General features: G+C 43.9%; 7 non-coding genes and 21 pseudogenes across 7 annotated transcripts; 16 read left to right on the top strand and 12 right to left on the bottom strand.

The window, feature by feature from the left end:
- The first annotated feature begins 318 nt into the window (after positions 1–318).
- LOC140019966 (5S ribosomal RNA) lies at positions 319–436 on the top strand (annotated as a pseudogene).
- A 927-nt stretch (positions 437–1,363) lies between these two features.
- Positions 1,364–1,482, top strand: LOC140017505 (5S ribosomal RNA). Its single transcript, XR_011823814.1, has one exon. It is a non-coding gene; the product is annotated as a 5S ribosomal RNA (ribosomal RNA).
- A 411-nt stretch (positions 1,483–1,893) lies between these two features.
- LOC140019964 (5S ribosomal RNA) lies at positions 1,894–2,011 on the top strand (annotated as a pseudogene).
- A 925-nt stretch (positions 2,012–2,936) lies between these two features.
- LOC140019963 (5S ribosomal RNA) lies at positions 2,937–3,054 on the top strand (annotated as a pseudogene).
- A 927-nt stretch (positions 3,055–3,981) lies between these two features.
- On the top strand, positions 3,982–4,099 carry LOC140019962 (5S ribosomal RNA; annotated as a pseudogene).
- Positions 4,100–5,026: 927 nt separating this feature from the next.
- LOC140017504 (5S ribosomal RNA) lies at positions 5,027–5,145 on the top strand. The gene has a single exon (XR_011823813.1). It is a non-coding gene; the product is annotated as a 5S ribosomal RNA (ribosomal RNA).
- Positions 5,146–5,556: 411 nt separating this feature from the next.
- LOC140019961 (5S ribosomal RNA) lies at positions 5,557–5,674 on the top strand (annotated as a pseudogene).
- A 925-nt stretch (positions 5,675–6,599) lies between these two features.
- On the top strand, positions 6,600–6,717 carry LOC140019960 (5S ribosomal RNA; annotated as a pseudogene).
- A 927-nt stretch (positions 6,718–7,644) lies between these two features.
- On the top strand, positions 7,645–7,762 carry LOC140019958 (5S ribosomal RNA; annotated as a pseudogene).
- A 927-nt stretch (positions 7,763–8,689) lies between these two features.
- On the top strand, positions 8,690–8,807 carry LOC140019957 (5S ribosomal RNA; annotated as a pseudogene).
- A 927-nt stretch (positions 8,808–9,734) lies between these two features.
- On the top strand, positions 9,735–9,853 carry LOC140017503 (5S ribosomal RNA). The gene has a single exon (XR_011823812.1). It is a non-coding gene; the product is annotated as a 5S ribosomal RNA (ribosomal RNA).
- A 411-nt stretch (positions 9,854–10,264) lies between these two features.
- LOC140019956 (5S ribosomal RNA) lies at positions 10,265–10,382 on the top strand (annotated as a pseudogene).
- Positions 10,383–11,307: 925 nt separating this feature from the next.
- LOC140019955 (5S ribosomal RNA) lies at positions 11,308–11,425 on the top strand (annotated as a pseudogene).
- A 925-nt stretch (positions 11,426–12,350) lies between these two features.
- On the top strand, positions 12,351–12,468 carry LOC140019954 (5S ribosomal RNA; annotated as a pseudogene).
- Positions 12,469–13,395: 927 nt separating this feature from the next.
- LOC140017502 (5S ribosomal RNA) lies at positions 13,396–13,514 on the top strand. The gene has a single exon (XR_011823811.1). It is a non-coding gene; the product is annotated as a 5S ribosomal RNA (ribosomal RNA).
- A 411-nt stretch (positions 13,515–13,925) lies between these two features.
- Positions 13,926–14,043, top strand: LOC140019247 (5S ribosomal RNA; annotated as a pseudogene).
- A 1,559-nt stretch (positions 14,044–15,602) lies between these two features.
- On the bottom strand, positions 15,603–15,720 carry LOC140019952 (5S ribosomal RNA; annotated as a pseudogene).
- Positions 15,721–16,131: 411 nt separating this feature from the next.
- Positions 16,132–16,250, bottom strand: LOC140018719 (5S ribosomal RNA). Its single transcript, XR_011824550.1, has one exon. It is a non-coding gene; the product is annotated as a 5S ribosomal RNA (ribosomal RNA).
- A 919-nt stretch (positions 16,251–17,169) lies between these two features.
- LOC140018521 (5S ribosomal RNA) lies at positions 17,170–17,293 on the bottom strand (annotated as a pseudogene).
- Positions 17,294–18,204: 911 nt separating this feature from the next.
- On the bottom strand, positions 18,205–18,322 carry LOC140019951 (5S ribosomal RNA; annotated as a pseudogene).
- Positions 18,323–19,247: 925 nt separating this feature from the next.
- On the bottom strand, positions 19,248–19,365 carry LOC140019950 (5S ribosomal RNA; annotated as a pseudogene).
- A 412-nt stretch (positions 19,366–19,777) lies between these two features.
- LOC140017501 (5S ribosomal RNA) lies at positions 19,778–19,896 on the bottom strand. The gene has a single exon (XR_011823810.1). It is a non-coding gene; the product is annotated as a 5S ribosomal RNA (ribosomal RNA).
- A 926-nt stretch (positions 19,897–20,822) lies between these two features.
- LOC140019949 (5S ribosomal RNA) lies at positions 20,823–20,940 on the bottom strand (annotated as a pseudogene).
- Positions 20,941–21,859: 919 nt separating this feature from the next.
- Positions 21,860–21,983, bottom strand: LOC140018519 (5S ribosomal RNA; annotated as a pseudogene).
- A 911-nt stretch (positions 21,984–22,894) lies between these two features.
- LOC140019948 (5S ribosomal RNA) lies at positions 22,895–23,012 on the bottom strand (annotated as a pseudogene).
- A 925-nt stretch (positions 23,013–23,937) lies between these two features.
- On the bottom strand, positions 23,938–24,055 carry LOC140019947 (5S ribosomal RNA; annotated as a pseudogene).
- Positions 24,056–24,467: 412 nt separating this feature from the next.
- On the bottom strand, positions 24,468–24,586 carry LOC140017500 (5S ribosomal RNA). The gene has a single exon (XR_011823809.1). It is a non-coding gene; the product is annotated as a 5S ribosomal RNA (ribosomal RNA).
- A 926-nt stretch (positions 24,587–25,512) lies between these two features.
- LOC140019946 (5S ribosomal RNA) lies at positions 25,513–25,630 on the bottom strand (annotated as a pseudogene).
- Between the last annotated feature and the right edge of the window lie 200 nt (positions 25,631–25,830).

Raw genomic sequence — 25,830 nt, 5'->3', positions numbered from 1 at the left:
TCGAAGCATGAAGGCGGATCTGAAGGCGCGAGACAAGTCAGGAACGGTACGGCTGGATCGAAGCCCGGTTCGTCGGTCAAAGTTGTCGGCGCAAATGTATAAGCGCAAGCGTGAAGGATCAATTTCAGGATAATTGAGAGTTGCGCGACGAGGGAAAAAAAAATGGTGCAAATCAACAAGAAAAAAATGTAAAAGTAAATAAATAAAAGGATGAGGGGAAATTCTTGAATTGACGCTTAAAATGAATTCGGGTCCAGAAAAGCCACACTGCTTCACAGGACGGGGCAGTTTAAAAGAATAAAGCGAAAGGAACATGGCGGGTGCGATCATACCAGCACTAATGCACCGGATCCCATCAGAACTTCGAAGTTAAGCGTGCTTGGGCGACAGTAGTACTAGGATGGGTGACCCTAGGCCGGTCAACGGGTCGGGTCTACACCCGGATCCGGATCGGATCCCTGAAATTTTTGCGGGTATGGGTAGGGATTTAATTCCGTTATCCGGATCCGGATCCGTTTTTTCAAACAAAAAAACGGGTCGGATACGGAATATAGTATTCCGACCCGTATTAGACCCGGATCCGGATATAAATGATTTAATAATTTATAAAAAATATATATTATCAATATAATTTGATTAGGATGATGTATTTGAGTAAAATCAATTTGATTTATTTTCTTATTTGGTTTTTTCTTTGCATTAGCTAGAAATTTGTTTACAAATATATCTTTTTCTCTTTTTTGTTAGAAATTATAAATTTCGGCAAATTTGTTCGGGTAGACCCGACCCGGATCCGAGACTCGCCGGGTCCGGATCCGGAACACCGAATAAAAGACCCGTCGGGTAAACGGGTCGGCTCCGGGTCCGGGTCCGGAATAATGAATTCCGGCCCGGACCCGGCCCGTTGACACCCCTAGGTGACCCCCTGGGAAATCCTCGTGTTGCACCCCTCCCTTTTTTGTTTCGAAATCCAAATTTTCCCTTCGTTCTTTATGCTGTAGTAATTTAGCTCCGTCGGAACGATTGCTTTATATTTTGCTTCTCATCGAAGCATGAAGGCGGATCTGAAGGCGCGAGACAAGTCAGGAACGGTACGGCTGGATCGAAGCCCGGTTCGTCGGTCAAAGTTGTCGGCGCAAATGTATAAGCGCAAGCGTGAAGGATCAATTTCAGGATAATTGAGAGTTGCGCGACGAGGGAAAAAAAAATGGTGCAAATCAACAAGAAAAAAATGTAAAAGTAAATAAATAAAAGGATGAGGGGAAATTCTTGAATTGACGCTTAAAATGAATTCGGGTCCAGAAAAGCCACACTGCTTCACAGGACGGGGCAGTTTAAAAGAATAAAGCGAAAGGAACATGGTGGGTGCGATCATACCAGCACTAATGCACCGGATCCCATCAGAACTCCGAAGTTAAGCGTGCTTGGGCGAGAGTAGTACTAGGATGGGTGACCCCCTGGGAAGTCCTCGTGTTGCACCCCTCCCTTTTTTGTTTCGAAATCCAAATTTCCCCTTCGTTCTTTATGCTGTAGTAATTTAGCTCCGTCGGAACGATTGCTTTATATTTTGCTTCTTATCGAAGCATGAAGGCGGATCTGAAGGCGCGAGACAAGTCAGGAACGGTACGGCTGGATCGAAGCCCGGATCGTCGGTCAAAGTTGTCGGCGCAAATGTATAAGCGCAAGCGTGAAGGATCAATTTCAGGATAATTGAGAGTTGTGCGACGAGGGAAAAAAAAGGTGCAAAGCAACAAGAAAAAAATATAAAAGTAAATAAATAAAAGGATGAGAGGAAATTCATGAATTGACGCTTAGAATGAATTCGGGTCCAGAAAAGCCAAACTGCTTCACAGGACGTGGCAGTTTAAAAGAATAAAGCGAAAGGAACATGGCGGGTGCGATCATACCAGCACTAATGCACCGGATCCCATCAGAACTTCGAAGTTAAGCGTGCTTGGGCGACAGTAGTACTAGGATGGGTGACCCTAGGCCGGTCAACGGGTCGGGTCTACACCCGGATCCGGATCGGATCCCTGAAATTTTTGCTGGTATGGGTAGGGATTTAATTCCGTTATCCGGATCCGGATCCGTTTTTTCAAACAAAAAAACGGGTCGGATACGGAATATAGTATTCCGACCCGTACTAGACCCGGATCCGGATATAAATGATTTAATAATTTATAAAAAATATATATTATCAATATAATTTGATTAGGATGATGTATTTGAGTAAAATCAATTTGATTTATTTTCTTATTTGGTTTTTTCTTTGCTTTAGCTAGAAATTAGTTTACAAATATATCTTTTTCTCTTTTTTGTTAGAAATTATAAATTTTGGCAAATTTGTTCGGGTAGACCCGACCCGGATCCGAGACTCGCCGGGTCCGGATCCGGAACACCGAATAAAAGACCCGTCGGGTAAACGGGTCGGATCCGGGTCCGGGTCCGGAATAAAGAATTCCGGCCCGGATCCGGCCCGTTGACACCCCTAGGTGACCCCCTGGGAAATCCTCGTGTTGCACCCCTCCCTTTTTTGTTTCGAAATCCAAATTTTCCCTTCGTTCTTTATGCTGTAGTAATTTAGCTCCGTCGGAACGATTGCTTTATATTTTGCTTCTCATCGAAGCATGAAGGCGGATCTGAAGGCGCGAGACAAGTCAGGAACGGTACGGCTGAATCGAAGCCCGGATCGTCGGTCAATGTTGTCGGCGCAAATGCATAAGCGCAAGCGTGAAGGATCAATTTCAGGATAATTGAGAGTTGTGCGACGAGGGAAAAAAAAGGTGCAAAGCAACAAGAAAAAAATATAAAAGTAAATAAATAAAAGGATGAGAGGAAATTCATGAATTGACGCTTAGAATGAATTCGGGTCCAGAAAAGCCAAACTGCTTCACAGGACGTGGCGGTTTAAAAGAATAAAGCGAAAGGAACATGGCGGGTGCGATCATACCAGCACTAATGCACCGGATCCCATCAGAACTTCGAAGTTAAGCGTGCTTGGGCGACAGTAGTACTAGGATGGGTGACCCTAGGCCGGTCAACGGGTCGGGTCTACACCCGGATCCGGATCGGATCCCTGAAATTTTTGCGGGTATGGGTAGGGATTTAATTCCGTTATCCGGATCCGGATCCGTTTTTTCAAACAAAAAAACGGGTCGGATACGGAATATAGTATTCCGACCCGTATTAGAACCGGATCCGGATATAAATGATTTAATAATTTATAAAAAATATATATTATCAATATAATTTGATTAGGATGATGTATTTGAGTAAAATCAATTTGATTTATTTTCTTATTTGGTTTTTTCTTTGCATTAGCTAGAAATTTGTTTACAAATATATCTTTTTCTCTTTTTTGTTAGAAATTATAAATTTCGGCAAATTTGTTCGGGTAGACCCGACCCGGATCCGAGACTCGCCGGGTCCGGATCCGGAACACCGAATAAAAGACCCGTCGGGTAAACGGGTCGGCTCCGGGTCCGGGTCCGGAATAATGAATTCCGGCCCGGACCCGGCCCGTTGACACCCCTAGGTGACCCCCTGGGAAATCCTCGTGTTGCACCCCTCCCTTTTTTGTTTCGAAATCCAAATTTTCCCTTCGTTCTTTATGCTGTAGTAATTTAGCTCCGTCGGAACGATTGCTTTATATTTTGCTTCTCATCGAAGCATGAAGGCGGATCTGAAGGCGCGAGACAAGTCAGGAACGGTACGGCTGGATCGAAGCCCGGTTCGTCGGTCAAAGTTGTCGGCGCAAATGTATAAGCGCAAGCGTGAAGGATCAATTTCAGGATAATTGAGAGTTGCGCGACGAGGGAAAAAAAAATGGTGCAAATCAACAAGAAAAAAATGTAAAAGTAAATAAATAAAAGGATGAGGGGAAATTCTTGAATTGACGCTTAAAATGAATTCGGGTCCAGAAAAGCCACACTGCTTCACAGGACGGGGCAGTTTAAAAGAATAAAGCGAAAGGAACATGGCGGGTGCGATCATACCAGCACTAATGCACCGGATCCCATCAGAACTTCGAAGTTAAGCGTGCTTGGGCGACAGTAGTACTAGGATGGGTGACCCTAGGCCGGTCAACGGGTCGGGTCTACACCCGGATCCGGATCGGATCCCTGAAATTTTTGCGGGTATGGGTAGGGATTTAATTCCGTTATCCGGATCCGGATCCGTTTTTTCAAACAAAAAAACGGGTCGGATACGGAATATAGTATTCCGACCCGTATTAGACCCGGATCCGGATATAAATGATTTAATAATTTATAAAAAATATATATTATCAATATAATTTGATTAGGATGATGTATTTGAGTAAAATCAATTTGATTTATTTTCTTATTTGGTTTTTTCTTTGCATTAGCTAGAAATTTGTTTACAAATATATCTTTTTCTCTTTTTTGTTAGAAATTATAAATTTCGGCAAATTTGTTCGGGTAGACCCGACCCGGATCCGAGACTCGCCGGGTCCGGATCCGGAACACCGAATAAAAGACCCGTCGGGTAAACGGGTCGGCTCCGGGTCCGGGTCCGGAATAATGAATTCCGGCCCGGACCCGGCCCGTTGACACCCCTAGGTGACCCCCTGGGAAATCCTCGTGTTGCACCCCTCCCTTTTTTGTTTCGAAATCCAAATTTTCCCTTCGTTCTTTATGCTGTAGTAATTTAGCTCCGTCGGAACGATTGCTTTATATTTTGCTTCTCATCGAAGCATGAAGGCGGATCTGAAGGCGCGAGACAAGTCAGGAACGGTACGGCTGGATCGAAGCCCGGTTCGTCGGTCAAAGTTGTCGGCGCAAATGTATAAGCGCAAGCGTGAAGGATCAATTTCAGGATAATTGAGAGTTGCGCGACGAGGGAAAAAAAAATGGTGCAAATCAACAAGAAAAAAATGTAAAAGTAAATAAATAAAAGGATGAGGGGAAATTCTTGAATTGACGCTTAAAATGAATTCGGGTCCAGAAAAGCCACACTGCTTCACAGGACGGGGCAGTTTAAAAGAATAAAGCGAAAGGAACATGGTGGGTGCGATCATACCAGCACTAATGCACCGGATCCCATCAGAACTCCGAAGTTAAGCGTGCTTGGGCGAGAGTAGTACTAGGATGGGTGACCCCCTGGGAAGTCCTCGTGTTGCACCCCTCCCTTTTTTGTTTCGAAATCCAAATTTCCCCTTCGTTCTTTATGCTGTAGTAATTTAGCTCCGTCGGAACGATTGCTTTATATTTTGCTTCTTATCGAAGCATGAAGGCGGATCTGAAGGCGCGAGACAAGTCAGGAACGGTACGGCTGGATCGAAGCCCGGATCGTCGGTCAAAGTTGTCGGCGCAAATGTATAAGCGCAAGCGTGAAGGATCAATTTCAGGATAATTGAGAGTTGTGCGACGAGGGAAAAAAAAGGTGCAAAGCAACAAGAAAAAAATATAAAAGTAAATAAATAAAAGGATGAGAGGAAATTCATGAATTGACGCTTAGAATGAATTCGGGTCCAGAAAAGCCAAACTGCTTCACAGGACGTGGCAGTTTAAAAGAATAAAGCGAAAGGAACATGGCGGGTGCGATCATACCAGCACTAATGCACCGGATCCCATCAGAACTTCGAAGTTAAGCGTGCTTGGGCGACAGTAGTACTAGGATGGGTGACCCTAGGCCGGTCAACGGGTCGGGTCTACACCCGGATCCGGATCGGATCCCTGAAATTTTTGCTGGTATGGGTAGGGATTTAATTCCGTTATCCGGATCCGGATCCGTTTTTTCAAACAAAAAAACGGGTCGGATACGGAATATAGTATTCCGACCCGTACTAGACCCGGATCCGGATATAAATGATTTAATAATTTATAAAAAATATATATTATCAATATAATTTGATTAGGATGATGTATTTGAGTAAAATCAATTTGATTTATTTTCTTATTTGGTTTTTTCTTTGCTTTAGCTAGAAATTAGTTTACAAATATATCTTTTTCTCTTTTTTGTTAGAAATTATAAATTTTGGCAAATTTGTTCGGGTAGACCCGACCCGGATCCGAGACTCGCCGGGTCCGGATCCGGAACACCGAATAAAAGACCCGTCGGGTAAACGGGTCGGATCCGGGTCCGGGTCCGGAATAAAGAATTCCGGCCCGGATCCGGCCCGTTGACACCCCTAGGTGACCCCCTGGGAAATCCTCGTGTTGCACCCCTCCCTTTTTTGTTTCGAAATCCAAATTTTCCCTTCGTTCTTTATGCTGTAGTAATTTAGCTCCGTCGGAACGATTGCTTTATATTTTGCTTCTCATCGAAGCATGAAGGCGGATCTGAAGGCGCGAGACAAGTCAGGAACGGTACGGCTGAATCGAAGCCCGGATCGTCGGTCAATGTTGTCGGCGCAAATGCATAAGCGCAAGCGTGAAGGATCAATTTCAGGATAATTGAGAGTTGTGCGACGAGGGAAAAAAAAGGTGCAAAGCAACAAGAAAAAAATATAAAAGTAAATAAATAAAAGGATGAGAGGAAATTCATGAATTGACGCTTAGAATGAATTCGGGTCCAGAAAAGCCAAACTGCTTCACAGGACGTGGCGGTTTAAAAGAATAAAGCGAAAGGAACATGGCGGGTGCGATCATACCAGCACTAATGCACCGGATCCCATCAGAACTTCGAAGTTAAGCGTGCTTGGGCGACAGTAGTACTAGGATGGGTGACCCTAGGCCGGTCAACGGGTCGGGTCTACACCCGGATCCGGATCGGATCCCTGAAATTTTTGCGGGTATGGGTAGGGATTTAATTCCGTTATCCGGATCCGGATCCGTTTTTTCAAACAAAAAAACGGGTCGGATACGGAATATAGTATTCCGACCCGTATTAGACCCGGATCCGGATATAAATGATTTAATAATTTATAAAAAATATATATTATCAATATAATTTGATTAGGATGATGTATTTGAGTAAAATCAATTTGATTTATTTTCTTATTTGGTTTTTTCTTTGCATTAGCTAGAAATTTGTTTACAAATATATCTTTTTCTCTTTTTTGTTAGAAATTATAAATTTCGGCAAATTTGTTCGGGTAGACCCGACCCGGATCCGAGACTCGCCGGGTCCGGATCCGGAACACCGAATAAAAGACCCGTCGGGTAAACGGGTCGGCTCCGGGTCCGGGTCCGGAATAATGAATTCCGGCCCGGACCCGGCCCGTTGACACCCCTAGGTGACCCCCTGGGAAATCCTCGTGTTGCACCCCTCCCTTTTTTGTTTCGAAATCCAAATTTTCCCTTCGTTCTTTATGCTGTAGTAATTTAGCTCCGTCGGAACGATTGCTTTATATTTTGCTTCTCATCGAAGCATGAAGGCGGATCTGAAGGCGCGAGACAAGTCAGGAACGGTACGGCTGGATCGAAGCCCGGTTCGTCGGTCAAAGTTGTCGGCGCAAATGTATAAGCGCAAGCGTGAAGGATCAATTTCAGGATAATTGAGAGTTGCGCGACGAGGGAAAAAAAAATGGTGCAAATCAACAAGAAAAAAATGTAAAAGTAAATAAATAAAAGGATGAGGGGAAATTCTTGAATTGACGCTTAAAATGAATTCGGGTCCAGAAAAGCCACACTGCTTCACAGGACGGGGCAGTTTAAAAGAATAAAGCGAAAGGAACATGGCGGGTGCGATCATACCAGCACTAATGCACCGGATCCCATCAGAACTTCGAAGTTAAGCGTGCTTGGGCGACAGTAGTACTAGGATGGGTGACCCTAGGCCGGTCAACGGGTCGGGTCTACACCCGGATCCGGATCGGATCCCTGAAATTTTTGCGGGTATGGGTAGGGATTTAATTCCGTTATCCGGATCCGGATCCGTTTTTTCAAACAAAAAAACGGGTCGGATACGGAATATAGTATTCCGACCCGTATTAGACCCGGATTCGGATATAAATGATTTAATAATTTATAAAAAATATATATTATCAATATAATTTGATTAGGATGATGTATTTGAGTAAAATCAATTTGATTTATTTTCTTATTTGGTTTTTTCTTTGCATTAGCTAGAAATTTGTTTACAAATATATCTTTTTCTCTTTTTTGTTAGAAATTATAAATTTCGGCAAATTTGTTCGGGTAGACCCGACCCGGATCCGAGACTCGCCGGGTCCGGATCCGGAACACCGAATAAAAGACCCGTCGGGTAAACGGGTCGGCTCCGGGTCCGGGTCCGGAATAATGAATTCCGGCCCGGACCCGGCCCGTTGACACCCCTAGGTGACCCCCTGGGAAATCCTCGTGTTGCACCCCTCCCTTTTTTGTTTCGAAATCCAAATTTTCCCTTCGTTCTTTATGCTGTAGTAATTTAGCTCCGTCGGAACGATTGCTTTATATTTTGCTTCTCATCGAAGCATGAAGGCGGATCTGAAGGCGCGAGACAAGTCAGGAACGGTACGGCTGGATCGAAGCCCGGATCGTCGGTCAAAGTTGTCGGCGCAAATGTATAAGCGCAAGCGTGAAGGATCAATTTCAGGATAATTGAGAGTTGCGCGACGAGGGAAAAAAAAATGGTGCAAATCAACAAGAAAAAAATGTAAAAGTAAATAAATAAAAGGATGAGGGGAAATTCTTGAATTGACGCTTAAAATGAATTCGGGTCCAGAAAAGCCACACTGCTTCACAGGACGGGGCAGTTTAAAAGAATAAAGCGAAAGGAACATGGCGGGTGCGATCATACCAGCACTAATGCACCGGATCCCATCAGAACTTCGAAGTTAAGCGTGCTTGGGCGACAGTAGTACTAGGATGGGTGACCCTAGGCCGGTCAACGGGTCGGGTCTACACCCGGATCCGGATCGGATCCCTGAAATTTTTGCGGGTATGGGTAGGGATTTAATTCCGTTATCCGGATCCGGATCCGTTTTTTCAAACAAAAAAACGGGTCGGATACGGAATATAGTATTCCGACCCGTATTAGACCCGGATCCGGATATAAATGATTTAATAATTTATAAAAAATATATATTATCAATATAATTTGATTAGGATGATGTATTTGAGTAAAATCAATTTGATTTATTTTCTTATTTGGTTTTTTCTTTGCATTAGCTAGAAATTTGTTTACAAATATATCTTTTTCTCTTTTTTGTTAGAAATTATAAATTTCGGCAAATTTGTTCGGGTAGACCCGACCCGGATCCGAGACTCGCCGGGTCCGGATCCGGAACACCGAATAAAAGACCCGTCGGGTAAACGTGTCGGCTCCGGGTCCGGGTCCGGAATAATGAATTCCGGCCCGGACCCGGCCCGTTGACACCCCTAGGTGACCCCCTGGGAAATCCTCGTGTTGCACCCCTCCCTTTTTTGTTTCGAAATCCAAATTTTCCCTTCGTTCTTTATGCTGTAGTAATTTAGCTCCGTCGGAACGATTGCTTTATATTTTGCTTCTCATCGAAGCATGAAGGCGGATCTGAAGGCGCGAGACAAGTCAGGAACGGTACGGCTGGATCGAAGCCCGGTTCGTCGGTCAAAGTTGTCGGCGCAAATGTATAAGCGCAAGCGTGAAGGATCAATTTCAGGATAATTGAGAGTTGCGCGACGAGGGAAAAAAAAATGGTGCAAATCAACAAGAAAAAAATGTAAAAGTAAATAAATAAAAGGATGAGGGGAAATTCTTGAATTGACGCTTAAAATGAATTCGGGTCCAGAAAAGCCACACTGCTTCACAGGACGGGGCAGTTTAAAAGAATAAAGCGAAAGGAACATGGTGGGTGCGATCATACCAGCACTAATGCACCGGATCCCATCAGAACTCCGAAGTTAAGCGTGCTTGGGCGAGAGTAGTACTAGGATGGGTGACCCCCTGGGAAGTCCTCGTGTTGCACCCCTCCCTTTTTTGTTTCGAAATCCAAATTTTCCCTTCGTTCTTTATGCTGTAGTAATTTAGCTCCGTCGGAACGATTGCTTTATATTTTGCTTCTTATCGAAGCATGAAGGCGGATCTGAAGGCGCGAGACAAGTCAGGAACGGTACGGCTGGATCGAAGCCCGGATCGTCGGTCAAAGTTGTCGGCGCAAATGTATAAGCGCAAGCGTGAAGGATCAATTTCAGGATAATTGAGAGTTGTGCGACGAGGGAAAAAAAAGGTGCAAAGCAACAAGAAAAAAATATAAAAGTAAATAAATAAAAGGATGAGAGGAAATTCATGAATTGACGCTTAGAATGAATTCGGGTCCAGAAAAGCCAAACTGCTTCACAGGACGTGGCAGTTTAAAAGAATAAAGCGAAAGGAACATGGCGGGTGCGATCATACCAGCACTAATGCACCGGATCCCATCAGAACTTCGAAGTTAAGCGTGCTTGGGCGACAGTAGTACTAGGATGGGTGACCCTAGGCCGGTCAACGGGTCGGGTCTACACCCGGATCCGGATCGGATCCCTGAAATTTTTGCTGGTATGGGTAGGGATTTAATTCCGTTATCCGGATCCGGATCCGTTTTTTCAAACAAAAAAACGGGTCGGATACGGAATATAGTATTCCGACCCGTACTAGACCCGGATCCGGATATAAATGATTTAATAATTTATAAAAAATATATATTATCAATATAATTTGATTAGAATGATGTATTTGAGTAAAATCAATTTGATTTATTTTCTTATTTGGTTTTTTCTTTGCTTTAGCTAGAAATTAGTTTACAAATATATCTTTTTCTCTTTTTTGTTAGAAATTATAAATTTTGGCAAATTTGTTCGGGTAGACCCGACCCGGATCCGAGACTCGCCGGGTCCGGATCCGGAACACCGAATAAAAGACCCGTCGGGTAAACGGGTCGGATCCGGGTCCGGGTCCGGAATAAAGAATTCCGGCCCGGATCCGGCCCGTTGACACCCCTAGGTGACCCCCTGGGAAATCCTCGTGTTGCACCCCTCCCTTTTTTGTTTCGAAATCCAAATTTTCCCTTCGTTCTTTATGCTGTAGTAATTTAGCTCCGTCGGAACGATTGCTTTATATTTTGCTTCTCATCGAAGCATGAAGGCGGATCTGAAGGCGCGAGACAAGTCAGGAACGGTACGGCTGAATCGAAGCCCGGATCGTCGGTCAATGTTGTCGGCGCAAATGCATAAGCGCAAGCGTGAAGGATCAATTTCAGGATAATTGAGAGTTGTGCGACGAGGGAAAAAAAAGGTGCAAAGCAACAAGAAAAAAATATAAAAGTAAATAAATAAAAGGATGAGAGGAAATTCATGAATTGACGCTTAGAATGAATTCGGGTCCAGAAAAGCCAAACTGCTTCACAGGACGTGGCGGTTTAAAAGAATAAAGCGAAAGGAACATGGCGGGTGCGATCATACCAGCACTAATGCACCGGATCCCATCAGAACTTCGAAGTTAAGCGTGCTTGGGCGACAGTAGTACTAGGATGGGTGACCCTAGGCCGGTCAACGGGTCGGGTCTACACCCGGATCCGGATCGGATCCCTGAAATTTTTGCGGGTATGGGTAGGGATTTAATTCCGTTATCCGGATCCGGATCCGTTTTTTCAAACAAAAAAACGGGTCGGATACGGAATATAGTATTCCGACCCGTATTAGACCCGGATCCGGATATAAATGATTTAATAATTTATAAAAAATATATATTATCAATATAATTTGATTAGGATGATGTATTTGAGTAAAATCAATTTGATTTATTTTCTTATTTGGTTTTTTCTTTGCATTAGCTAGAAATTAGTTTACAAATATATCTTTTTCTCTTTTTTGTTAGAAATTATAAATTTTGGCAAATTTGTTCGGGTAGACCCGACCCGGATCCGAGACTCGCCGGGTCCGGATCCGGAACACCGAATAAAAGACCCGTCGGGTAAACGGGTCGGCTCCGGGTCCGGGTCCGGAATAATGAATTCCGGCCCGGACCCGGCCCGTTGACACCCCTAGGTGACCCCCTGGGAAATCCTCGTGTTGCACCCCTCCCTTTTTTGTTTCGAAATCCAAATTTTCCCTTCGTTCTTTATGCTGTAGTAATTTAGCTCCGTCGGAACGATTGCTTTATATTTTGCTTCTCATCGAAGCATGAAGGCGGATCTGAAGGCGCGAGACAAGTCAGGAACGGTACGGCTGGATCGAAGCCCGGATCGTCGGTCAAAGTTGTCGGCGCAAATGTATAAGCGCAAGCGTGAAGGATCAATTTCAGGATAATTGAGAGTTGTGCGACGAGGGAAAAAAAAGGTGCAAAGCAACAAGAAAAAAATATAAAAGTAAATAAATAAAAGGATGAGAGGAAATTCATGAATTGACGCTTAGAATGAATTCGGGTCCAGAAAAGCCAAACTGCTTCACAGGACGTGGCAGTTTAAAAGAATAAAGCGAAAGGAACATGGCGGGTGCGATCATACCAGCACTAATGCACCGGATCCCATCAGAACTTCGAAGTTAAGCGTGCTTGGGCGACAGTAGTACTAGGATGGGTGACCCTAGGCCGGTCAACGGGTCGGGTCTACACCCGGATCCGGATCGGATCCCTGAAATTTTTGCGGGTATGGGTAGGGATTTAATTCCGTTATCCGGATCCGGATCCGTTTTTTCAAACAAAAAAACGGGTCGGATACGGAATATAGTATTCCGACCCGTATTAGACCCGGATTCGGATATAAATGATTTAATAATTTATAAAAAATATATATTATCAATATAATTTGATTAGGATGATGTATTTGAGTAAAATCAATTTGATTTATTTTCTTATTTGGTTTTTTCTTTGCATTAGCTAGAAATTTGTTTACAAATATATCTTTTTCTCTTTTTTGTTAGAAATTATAAATTTCGGCAAATTTGTTCGGGTAGACCCGACCCGGATCCGAGACTCGCCGGGTCCGGATCCGGAACACCGAATAAAAGACCCGTCGGGTAAACGGGTCGGCTCCGGGTCCGGGTCCGGAATAATGAATTCCGGCCCGGACCCGGCCCGTTGACACCCCTAGGTGACCCCCTGGGAAATCCTCGTGTTGCACCCCTCCCTTTTTTGTTTCGAAATCCAAATTTTCCCTTCGTTCTTTATGCTGTAGTAATTTAGCTCCGTCGGAACGATTGCTTTATATTTTGCTTCTCATCGAAGCATGAAGGCGGATCTGAAGGCGCGAGACAAGTCAGGAACGGTACGGCTGGATCGAAGCCCGGATCGTCGGTCAAAGTTGTCGGCGCAAATGTATAAGCGCAAGCGTGAAGGATCAATTTCAGGATAATTGAGAGTTGCGCGACGAGGGAAAAAAAAATGGTGCAAATCAACAAGAAAAAAATGTAAAAGTAAATAAATAAAAGGATGAGGGGAAATTCTTGAATTGACGCTTAAAATGAATTCGGGTCCAGAAAAGCCACACTGCTTCACAGGACGGGGCAGTTTAAAAGAATAAAGCGAAAGGAACATGGCGGGTGCGATCATACCAGCACTAATGCACCGGATCCCATCAGAACTCCGAAGTTAAGCGTGCTTGGGCGAGAGTAGTACTAGGATGGGTGACCCCCTGGGAAGTCCTCGTGTTGCACCCCTCCCTTTTTTGTTTCGAAATCCAAATTTCCCCTTCGTTCTTTATGCTGTAGTAATTTAGCTCCGTCGGAACGATTGCTTGATATTTTGCTTCTCATCGAAGCATGAAGGCGGATCTGAAGGCGCGAGACAAGTCAGGAACGGTACGGCTGGATCGAAGCCCGGATCGTCGGTCAAAGTTGTCGGCGCAAATGTATAAGCGCAAGCGTGAAGGATCAATTTCAGGATAATTGAGAGTTGTGCGACGAGGGAAAAAAAAGGTGCAAAGCAACAAGAAAAAAATATAAAAGTAAATAAATAAAAGGATGAGAGGAAATTCATGAATTGACGCTTAGAATGAATTCGGGTCCAGAAAAGCCAAACTGCTTCACAGGACGTGGCAGTTTAAAAGAATAAAGCGAAAGGAACATGGCGGGTGCGATCATACCAGCACTAATGCACCGGATCCCATCAGAACTCCGAAGTTAAGCGTGCTTGGGCGACAGTAGTACTAGGATGGGTGACCCTAGGCCTGTCAACGGGTCGGGTCTAGACCCGGATCCGGATCGGATCGCTGAAATTTTTTCGGGTATGGGTAGGGATTTAATTCCGTTATCCGGATCCGGATCCGTTTTTTCAAACAAAAAAACGGGTCGGATACGGAATATAGTATTCCGACCCGTATTAGAACCGGATCCGGATATAAATGATTTAATAATTTATAAAAAATATATATTATCAATATAATTTGATTAGGATGATGTATTTGAGTAAAATCAATTTGATTTATTTTCTTATTTGGTTTTTTCTTTGCATTAGCTAGAAATTTGTTTACAAATATATCTTTTTCTCTTTTTTGTTAGAAATTATAAATTTCGGCAAATTTGTTCGGGTAGACCCGACCCGGATCCGAGACTCGCCGGGTCCGGATCCGGAACACCGAATAAAAGACCCGTCGGGTAAACGGGTCGGCTCCGGGTCCGGGTCCGGAATAATGAATTCCGGCCCGGACCCGGCCCGTTGACACCCCTAGGTGACCCCCTGGGAAATCCTCGTGTTGCACCCCTCCCTTTTTTGTTTCGAAATCCAAATTTTCCCTTCGTTCTTTATGCTGTAGTAATTTAGCTCCGTCGGAACGATTGCTTTATATTTTGCTTCTCATCGAAGCATGAAGGCGGATCTGAAGGCGCGAGACAAGTCAGGAACGGTACGGCTGGATCGAAGCCCGGTTCGTCGGTCAAAGTTGTCGGCGCAAATGTATAAGCGCAAGCGTGAAGGATCAATTTCAGGATAATTGAGAGTTGCGCGACGAGGGAAAAAAAAATGGTGCAAATCAACAAGAAAAAAATGTAAAAGTAAATAAATAAAAGGATGAGGGGAAATTCTTGAATTGACGCTTAAAATGAATTCGGGTCCAGAAAAGCCACACTGCTTCACAGGACGGGGCAGTTTAAAAGAATAAAGCGAAAGGAACATGGTGGGTGCGATCATACCAGCACTAACTTCATGCTTCGATGAGAAGCAAAATATAAAGCAATCGTTCCGACGGAGCTAAATTACTACAGCATAAAGAACGAAGGGAAAATTTTGATTTCGAAACAAAAAAGGGAGGGGTGCAACACGAGGATTTCCCAGGGGGTCACCTAGGGGTGTCAACGGGCCGGGTCTGGGCCGGAATTCATTATTCCGGAGCCGGACCCGGATCCGACGGGTCTTTTATTCGGTGTTTCGGATCCGGACCCGGCGAGTCTCGGATCCGGGTCGGGTCTACCCGAACAAATTTGCCAAAATTTATAATTTCTAACAAAAAAGAGAAAAAGATATATTTGTAAACAAATTTCTAGCTAATGCAAAGAAAAAACCAAATAAGAAAATAAATCAAATTGATTTTACTCAAATACATCATCCTAATCAAATTATATTGATAATATATATTTTTTATAAATTATTAAATCATTTATATCCGGATCCGGGTCTAGTACGGGTCGGAATACTATATTCCGTATCCGACCCGTTTTTTTGTTTGAAAAAACGGATCCGGATCCGGATAACGGAATTAAATCCCTACCCATACCAGCAAAAATTTCAGGGATCCGATCCGGATCCGGGTGTAGACCCGACCCGTTGACCGGCCTAGGGTCACCCATCCTAGTACTACTGTCGCCCAAGCACGCTTAACTTCGAAGTTCTGATGGGATCCGGTGCATTAGTGCTGGTATGATCGCACCCGCCATGTTCCTTTCGCTTTATTCTTTTAAACTGCCACGTCCTGTGAAGCAGTTTGGCTTTTCTGGACCCGAATTCATTCTAAGCGTCAATTCATGAATTTCCTCTCATCCTTTTATTTATTTACTTTTATATTTTTTTCTTGTTGCTTTGCACCTTTTTTTTCACTCGTCGCACAACTCTCAATTATCCTGAAATTGATCCTTCACGCTTGCGCTTATACATTTGCGCCGACAACTTTGACCGACGATCCGGGCTTCGATCCAGCCGTACCGTTCCTGATTTGTCTCGCGCCTTCAGATCCGCCTTCATGCTTCGATAAGAAGCAAAATATAAAGCAATCGACCCGACGGAGCTAAATTACTACAGCATAAAGAACGAAGGGGAAATTTGGATTTCGAAACAAAAAAGGGAGGGGTGCAACACGAGAACTTCCCAGGGGGTCACCCATCCTAGTACTACTCTCGCCCAAGCACGCTTAACTTCGGAGTTCTGATGGGATCCGGTGCATTAGTGCTGGTATGATCGCACCCGCCATGTTCCTTTCGCTTTATTCTTTTAAACTGCCCCGTCCTGTGAAGCAGTGTGGCTTTTCTGGACCCGAATTCATTTTAAGCGTCAATTCAAGAATTTCCCCTCATCCTTTTATTTATTTACTTTTACATTTTTTTCTTGTTGATTTGCACCATTTTTTTCCCTCGTCGCGCAACTCTCAATTATCCTGAAATTGATCCTTCACGCTTGCGCTTATACATTTGCGCCGACAACTTTGACCGACGATCCGGGCTTCGATCCAGCCGTACCGTTCCTGACTTGTCTCGCGCCTTCAGATCCGCCTTCATGCTTCGATGAGAAGCAAAATATAAAGCAATCGTTCCGACGGAGCTAAATTACTACAGCATAAAGAACGAAGGGGAAATTTGGATTTCGAAACAAAAAAGGGAGGGGTGCAACACGAGGATTTCCCAGGGGGTCACCTAGGGGTGTCAACGGGCCGGGTCCGGGCCGGAATTCATTATTCCGGACCCGGACCCGGATCCGACCCGTTTACCCGACGGGTCTTTTATTCGGTGTTCCGGATCCGGACCCGACGAGTCTCGGTTCCGGGTCGGGTCTACCCGAACAAATTTGCCAAAATTTATAATTTCTAACAAAAAAGAGAAAAAGATATATTTGTAAACAAATTTCTAGCTAATGCAAAGAAAAAACCAAATAAGAAAATAAATCAAATTGATTTTACTCAAATACATCATCCTAATCAAATTATATTGATAATATATATTTTTTATAAATTATTAAATCATTTATATCCGGATCCGGGTCTAATACGGGTCGGAATACTATATTCCGTATCCGACCCGTTTTTTTGTTTGAAAAAACGGATCCGGATCCGGATAACGGAATGAAATCCCTACCCTTACCCGCAAAAATTTTAGGGATCCGATCCGGATCCGGGTGTAGACCCGACCCGTTGACAGGCCTAGGGTCACCCATCCTAGTACTACTGTCGCCCAAGCACGCTTAACTTCGGAGTTCTGATGGGATCCGGTGCATTAGTGCTGGTATGATCGCACCCGCCATGTTCCTTTCGCTTTATTCTTTTAAACTGCCACGTCCTGTGAAGCAGTTTGGCTTTTCTGGACCCGAATTCATTCTAAGCGTCAATTCATGAATTTCCTCACATCCTTTTATTTATTTACTTTTATATTTTTTTCTTGTTGCTTTGCACCTTTTTTTTCCCTCGTCGCACAACTCTCAATTATCCTGAAATTGATCCTTCACGCTTGCGCTTATACATTTGCGCCGACAACTTTGACCGACGATCCGGGCTTCGATCCAGCCGTACCGTTCCTGACTTGTCTCGCGCCTTCAGATCCGCCTTCATGCTTCGATGAGAAGCAAAATATAAAGCAATCGTTCCGACGGAGCTAAATTACTACAGCATAAAGAACGAAGGGAAAATTTTGATTTCGAAACAAAAAAGGGAGGGGTGCAACACGAGGATTTCCCAGGGGGTCACCTAGGGGTGTCAACGGGCCGGGTCTGGGCCGGAATTCATTATTCCGGACCCGGACCCGGATCCGACGGGTCTTTTATTCGGTGTTTCGGATCCGGACCCGGCGAGTCTCGGATCCGGGTCGGGTCTACCCGAACAAATTTGCCAAAATTTATAATTTCTAACAAAAAAGAGAAAAAGATATATTTGTAAACAAATTTCTAGCTAATGCAAAGAAAAAACCAAATAAGAAAATAAATCAAATTGATTTTACTCAAATACATCATCCTAATCAAATTATATTGATAATATATATTTTTTATAAATTATTAAATCATTTATATCCGGATCCGGGTCTAATACGGGTCGGAATACTATATTCCGTATCCGACCCGTTTTTTTGTTTGAAAAAACGGATCGGATCCGGATAACGGAATTAAATCCCTACCCATACCCGCAAAAATTCCAGGGATCCGATCCGGATCCGGGTGTAGACCCGACCCGTTGACCGGCCTAGGGTCACCCATCCTAGTACTACTGTCGCCCAAGCACGCTTAACTTCGAAGTTCTGATGGGATCCGGTGCATTAGTGCTGGTATGATCGCACCCGCCATGTTCCTTTCGCTTTATTCTTTTAAACTGCCACGTCCTGTGAAGCAGTTTGGCTTTTCTGGACCCGAATTCATTCTAAGCGTCAATTCATGAATTTCCTCACATCCTTTTATTTATTTACTTTTATATTTTTTTCTTGTTGCTTTGCACCTTTTTTTTCCCTCGTCGCACAACTCTCAATTATCCTGAAATTGATCCTTCACGCTTGCGCTTATACATTTGCGCCGACAACTTTGACCGACGATCCGGGCTTCGATCCAGCCGTACCGTTCCTGACTTGTCTCGCGCTTTCAGATCCGCCTTCATGCTTCGATGAGAAGCAAAATATAAAGCAATCGTTCCGACGGAGCTAAATTACTACAGCATAAAGAACGAAGGGGAAATTTGGATTTCGAAACAAAAAAGGGAGGGGTGCAACACGAGGATTTCCCAGGGGGTCACCTAGGGGTGTCAACGGGCCGGGTCCGGGCCGGAATTCATTATTCCGGACCCGGACCCGGATCCGACCCGTTTACCCGACGGGTCTTTTATTCGGTGTTTCGGATCCAGACCCGCCGAGTCTCGGATCCGGGTCGGGTCTACCCGAACAAATTTCCCAAAATTTATAATTTCTAACAAAAAAGAGAAAAAGATATATTTGTAAACAAATTTCTAGCTAATGCAAAGAAAAAACCAAATAAGAAAATAAATCAAATTGATTTTACTCAAATACATCATCCTAATCAAATTATATTGATAATATATATTTTTTATAAATTATTAAATCATTTATATCCGGATCCGGGTCTAATACGGGTCGGAATACTATATTCCGTATCCGACCCGTTTTTTTGTTTGAAAAAACGGATCCGGATCCGGATAACGGAATTAAATCCCTACCCATACCCGCAAAAATTTCAGGGATCCGATCCGGATCCGGGTGTAGACCCGACCCGTTGACCGGCCTAGGGTCACCCATCCTAGTACTACTGTCGCCCAAGCACGCTTAACTTCGAAGTTCTGATGGGATCCGGTGCATTAGTGCTGGTATGATCGCACCCGCCATGTTCCTTTCGCTTTATTCTTTTAAACTGTCACGTCCTGTGAAGCAGTTTGGCTTTTCTGGACCCGAATTCATTCTAAGCGTCAATTCATGAATTTCCTCTCATCCTCTTATTTATTTACTTTTACATTTTTTTCTTGTTGATTTGCACCATTTTTTTTCCCTCGTCGCGCAACTCTCAATTATCCTGAAATTGATCCTTCACGCTTGCGCTTATACATTTGCGCCGAAAACTTTGACCGACGATCCGGGCTTCGATCCAGCCGTACCGTTCCTGACTTGTCTCGCGCCTTCAGATCCGCCTTCATGCTTCGATGAGAAGCAAAATATAAAGCAATCGTTCCGACGGAGCTAAATGACTACAGCATAAAGAACGAAGGGGAAATTTGAATTTCGAAACAAAAAAGGGAGGGGTGCAACACGAGGACTTCCCAGGGGGTCACCCATCCTAGTACTACTCTCGCCCAAGCACGCTTAACTTCGGAGTTCTGATGGGATCCGGTGCATTAGTGCTGGTATGATCGCACCCGACATGTTTCTTTCGCTTTATTCTTTTAAACTGCCCCGTCCTGTGAAGCAGTGTGGCTTTTCTGGACCCGAATTCATTTTAAGCGTCAATTCAAGAATTTCTCCTCATCCTTTTATTTATTTACTTTTACATTTTTTTCTTGTTGATTTGCACCATTTTTTTTTCCCTCGTCGCGCAACTCTCAATTATCCTGAAATTGATCCTTCACGCTTGCGCTTATACATTTGCGCCGACAACTTTGACCGACGATCCGGGCTTCGATCCAGCGGTACCGTTCCTGACTTGTCTCGCGCCTTCAGATCCGCCTTCATGCTTCGATGAGAAGCAAAATATAAAGCAATCGTTCCGACGGAGCTAAATTACTACAGCATAAAGAACGAAGGGGAAATTTGGATTTCGAAACAAAAAAGGGAGGGGTGCAACACGAGGATTTCCCAGGGGGTCACCTAGGGGTGTCAACGGGCCGGGTCCGGGCCGGAATTCATTATTCCGGACCCGGACCCGGATCCGACCCGTTTACCCGACGGGTCTTTTATTCGGTGTTTCGGATCCGGACCCGGCGAGTCTCGGATCCGGGTCGGGTCTACCCGAACAAATTTCCCAAAATTTACAATTTCTAACAAAAAAGAGAAAAAGATATATTTGTAATCAAATTTCTAGCTAATGCAAAGAAAAAACCAAATAAGAAAATAAATCAAATTGATTTTACTCAAATACATCATCCTAATCAAATTATATTGATAATATATATTTTTTATAAATTATTAAATCATTTATATCCGGATCCGGGTCTAATACGGGTCGGAATACTATATTCCGTATCCGACCCGTTTTTTTGTTTGAAAAAACGGATCGGATCCGGATAACGGAATTAAATCCCTACCCATACCCGCAAAAATTCCAGGGATCCGATCCGGATCCGGGTGTAGACCCGACCCGTTGACCGGCCTAGGGTCACCCATCCTAGTACTACTGTCGCCCAAGCACGCTTAACTTCGAAGTTCTGATGGGATCCGGTGCATTAGTGCTGGTATGATCGCACCCGCCATGTTCCTTTCGCTTTATTCTTTTAAACTGCCACGTCCTGTGAAGCAGTTTGGCTTTTCTGGACCCGAATTCATTCTAAGCGTCAATTCATGAATTTCCTCACATCCTTTTATTTATTTACTTTTATATTTTTTTCTTGTTGCTTTGCACCTTTTTTTTCCCTCGTCGCACAACTCTCAATTATCCTGAAATTGATCCTTCACGCTTGCGCTTATACATTTGCGCCGACAACTTTGACCGACGATCCGGGCTTCGATCCAGCCGTACCGTTCCTGACTTGTCTCGCGCTTTCAGATCCGCCTTCATGCTTCGATGAGAAGCAAAATATAAATCAATCGTTCCGACGGAGCTAAATTACTACAGCATAAAGAACGAAGGGGAAATTTGGATTTCGAAACAAAAAAGGGAGGGGTGCAACACGAGGATTTCCCAGGGGGTCACCTAGGGGTGTCAACGGGCCGGGTCCGGGCCGGAATTCATTATTCCGGACCCGGACCCGGATCCGACCCGTTTACCCGACGGGTCTTTTATTCGGTGTTTCGGATCCAGACCCGCCGAGTCTCGGATCCGGGTCGGGTCTACCCGAACAAATTTCCCAAAATTTATAATTTCTAACAAAAAAGAGAAAAAGATATATTTGTAAACAAATTTCTAGCTAATGCAAAGAAAAAACCAAATAAGAAAATAAATCAAATTGATTTTACTCAAATACATCATCCTAATCAAATTATATTGATAATATATATTTTTTATAAATTATTAAATCATTTATATCCGGATCCGGGTCTAATACGGGTCGGAATACTATATTCCGTATCCGACCCGTTTTTTTGTTTGAAAAAACGGATCCGGATCCGGATAACGGAATGAAATCCCTACCCTTACCCGCAAAAATTTTAGGGATCCGATCCGGATCCGGGTGTAGACCCGACCCGTTGACAGGCCTAGGGTCACCCATCCTAGTACTACTGTCGCCCAAGCACGCTTAACTTCGGAGTTCTGATGGGATCCGGTGCATTAGTGCTGGTATGATCGCACCCGCCATGTTCCTTTCGCTTTATTCTTTTAAACTGCCACGTCCTGTGAAGCAGTTTGGCTTTTCTGGACCCGAATTCATTCTAAGCGTCAATTCATGAATTTCCTCACATCCTTTTATTTATTTACTTTTATATTTTTTTCTTGTTGCTTTGCACCTTTTTTTTCCCTCGTCGCACAACTCTCAATTATCCTGAAATTGATCCTTCACGCTTGCGCTTATACATTTGCGCCGACAACTTTGACCGACGATTCGGGCTTCGATCCAGCCGTACCGTTCCTGACTTGTCTCGCGCCTTCAGATCCGCCTTCATGCTTCGATGAGAAGCAAAATATAAAGCAATCGTTCCGACGGAGCTAAATTACTACAGCATAAAGAACGAAGGGAAAATTTTGATTTCGAAACAAAAAAGGGAGGGGTGCAACACGAGGATTTCCCAGGGGGTCACCTAGGGGTGTCAACGGGCCGGGTCTGGGCCGGAATTCATTATTCCGGACCCGGACCCGGATCCGACGGGTCTTTTATTCGGTGTTTCGGATCCGGACCCGGCGAGTCTCGGATCCGGGTCGGGTCTACCCGAACAAATTTGCCAAAATTTATAATTTCTAACAAAAAAGAGAAAAAGATATATTTGTAAACAAATTTCTAGCTAATGCAAAGAAAAAACCAAATAAGAAAATAAATCAAATTGATTTTACTCAAATACATCATCCTAATCAAATTATATTGATAATATATATTTTTTATAAATTATTAAATCATTTATATCCGGATCCGGGTCTAATACGGGTCGGAATACTATATTCCGTATCCGACCCGTTTTTTTGTTTGAAAAAACGGATCGGATCCGGATAACGGAATTAAATCCCTACCCATACCCGCAAAAATTCCAGGGATCCGATCCGGATCCGGGTGTAGACCCGACCCGTTGACCGGCCTAGGGTCACCCATCCTAGTACTACTGTCGCCCAAGCACGCTTAACTTCGAAGTTCTGATGGGATCCGGTGCATTAGTGCTGGTATGATCGCACCCGCCATGTTCCTTTCGCTTTATTCTTTTAAACTGCCACGTCCTGTGAAGCAGTTTGGCTTTTCTGGACCCGAATTCATTCTAAGCGTCAATTCATGAATTTCCTCACATCCTTTTATTTATTTACTTTTATATTTTTTTCTTGTTGCTTTGCACCTTTTTTTTCCCTCGTCGCACAACTCTCAATTATCCTGAAATTGATCCTTCACGCTTGCGCTTATACATTTGCGCCGACAACTTTGACCGACGATCCGGGCTTCGATCCAGCCGTACCGTTCCTGACTTGTCTCGCGCTTTCAGATCCGCCTTCATGCTTCGATGAGAAGCAAAATATAAAGCAATCGTTCCGACGGAGCTAAATTACTACAGCATAAAGAACGAAGGGGAAATTTGGATTTCGAAACAAAAAAGGGAGGGGTGCAACACGAGGATTTCCCAGGGGGTCACCTAGGGGTGTCAACGGGCCGGGTCCGGGCCGGAATTCATTATTCCGGACCCGGACCCGGATCCGACCCGTTTACCCGACGGGTCTTTTATTCGGTGTTTCGGATCCAGACCCGCCGAGTCTCGGATCCGGGTCGGGTCTACCCGAACAAATTTCCCAAAATTTATAATTTCTAACAAAAAAGAGAAAAAGATATATTTGTAAACAAATTTCTAGCTAATGCAAAGAAAAAACCAAATAAGAAAATAAATCAAATTGATTTTACTCAAATACATCATCCTAATCAAATTATATTGATAATATATATTTTTTATAAATTATTAAATCATTTATATCCGGATCCGGGTCTAATACGGGTCGGAATACTATATTCCGTATCCGACCCGTTTTTTTGTTTGAAAAAACGGATCCGGATCCGGATAACGGAATTAAATCCCTACCCATACCCGCAAAAATTTCAGGGATCCGATCCGGATCCGGGTGTAGACCCGACCCGTTGACCGGCCTAGGGTCACCCATCCTAGTACTACTGTCGCCCAAGCACGCTTAACTTCGAAGTTCTGATGGGATCCGGTGCATTAGTGCTGGTATGATCGCACCCGCCATGTTCCTTTCGCTTTATTCTTTTAAACTGTCACGTCCTGTGAAGCAGTTTGGCTTTTCTGGACCCGAATTCATTCTAAGCGTCAATTCATGAATTTCCTCTCATCCTCTTATTTATTTACTTTTACATTTTTTTCTTGTTGATTTGCACCATTTTTTTTCCCTCGTCGCGCAACTCTCAATTATCCTGAAATTGATCCTTCACGCTTGCGCTTATACATTTGCGCCGAAAACTTTGACCGACGATCCGGGCTTCGATCCAGCCGTACCGTTCCTGACTTGTCTCGCGCCTTCAGATCCGCCTTCATGCTTCGATGAGAAGCAAAATATAAAGCAATCGTTCCGACGGAGCTAAATGACTACAGCATAAAGAACGAAGGGGAAATTTGAATTTCGAAACAAAAAAGGGAGGGGTGCAACACGAGGACTTCCCAGGGGGTCACCCATCCTAGTACTACTCTCGCCCAAGCACGCTTAACTTCGGAGTTCTGATGGGATCCGGTGCATTAGTGCTGGTATGATCGCACCCGACATGTTTCTTTCGCTTTATTCTTTTAAACTGCCCCGTCCTGTGAAGCAGTGTGGCTTTTCTGGACCCGAATTCATTTTAAGCGTCAATTCAAGAATTTCTCCTCATCCTTTTATTTATTTACTTTTACATTTTTTTCTTGTTGATTTGCACCATTTTTTTTTCCCTCGTCGCGCAACTCTCAATTATCCTGAAATTGATCCTTCACGCTTGCGCTTATACATTTGCGCCGACAACTTTGACCGACGATCCGGGCTTCGATCCAGCGGTACCGTTCCTGACTTGTCTCGCGCCTTCAGATCCGCCTTCATGCTTCGATGAGAAGCAAAATATAAAGCAATCGTTCCGACGGAGCTAAATTACTACAGCATAAAGAACGAAGGGGAAATTTGGATTTCGAAACAAAAAAGGGAGGGGTGCAACACGAGGATTTCCCAGGGGGTCACCTAGGGGTGTCAACGGGCCGGGTCCGGGCCGGAATTCATTATTCCGGACCCGGACCCGGATCCGACCCGTTTACCCGACGGGTCTTTTATTCGGTGTTCCGGATCCGGACCCGGCGAGTCTCGGATCCGGGTCGGGTCTACCCGAACAAATTTGCCAAAATTTATAATTTCTAACAAAAAAGAGAAAAAGATATATTTGTAAACAAATTTCTAGCTAATGCAAAGAAAAAACCAAATAAGAAAATAAATCAAATTGATTTTACTCAAATACATCATCCTAATCAAATTATATTGATAATATATATTTTTTATAAATTATTAAATCATTTATATCCGGATCCGGGTCTAATACGGGTCGGAATACTATATTCCGTATCCGACCCGTTTTTTTGTTTGAAAAAACGGATCGGATCCGGATAACGGAATTAAATCCCTACCCATACCCGCAAAAATTCCAGGGATCCGATCCGGATCCGGGTGTAGACCCGACCCGTTGACCGGCCTAGGGTCACCCATCCTAGTACTACTGTCGCCCAAGCACGCTTAACTTCGAAGTTCTGATGGGATCCGGTGCATTAGTGCTGGTATGATCGCACCCGCCATGTTCCTTTCGCTTTATTCTTTTAAACTGCCACGTCCTGTGAAGCAGTTTGGCTTTTCTGGACCCGAATTCATTCTAAGCGTCAATTCATGAATTTCCTCACATCCTTTTATTTATTTACTTTTATATTTTTTTCTTGTTGCTTTGCACCTTTTTTTTCCCTCGTCGCACAACTCTCAATTATCCTGAAATTGATC

The sequence above is a fragment of the Coffea arabica genome, chromosome 11c (assembly GCF_036785885.1).
Source record: "Coffea arabica cultivar ET-39 chromosome 11c, Coffea Arabica ET-39 HiFi, whole genome shotgun sequence".
Taxonomy (NCBI): Eukaryota; Viridiplantae; Streptophyta; class Magnoliopsida; order Gentianales; family Rubiaceae; genus Coffea; species Coffea arabica.
The sequence above is the reverse complement of the archived record's forward strand: the minus strand, read 5'-3'. Positions and strand labels throughout refer to the sequence as shown.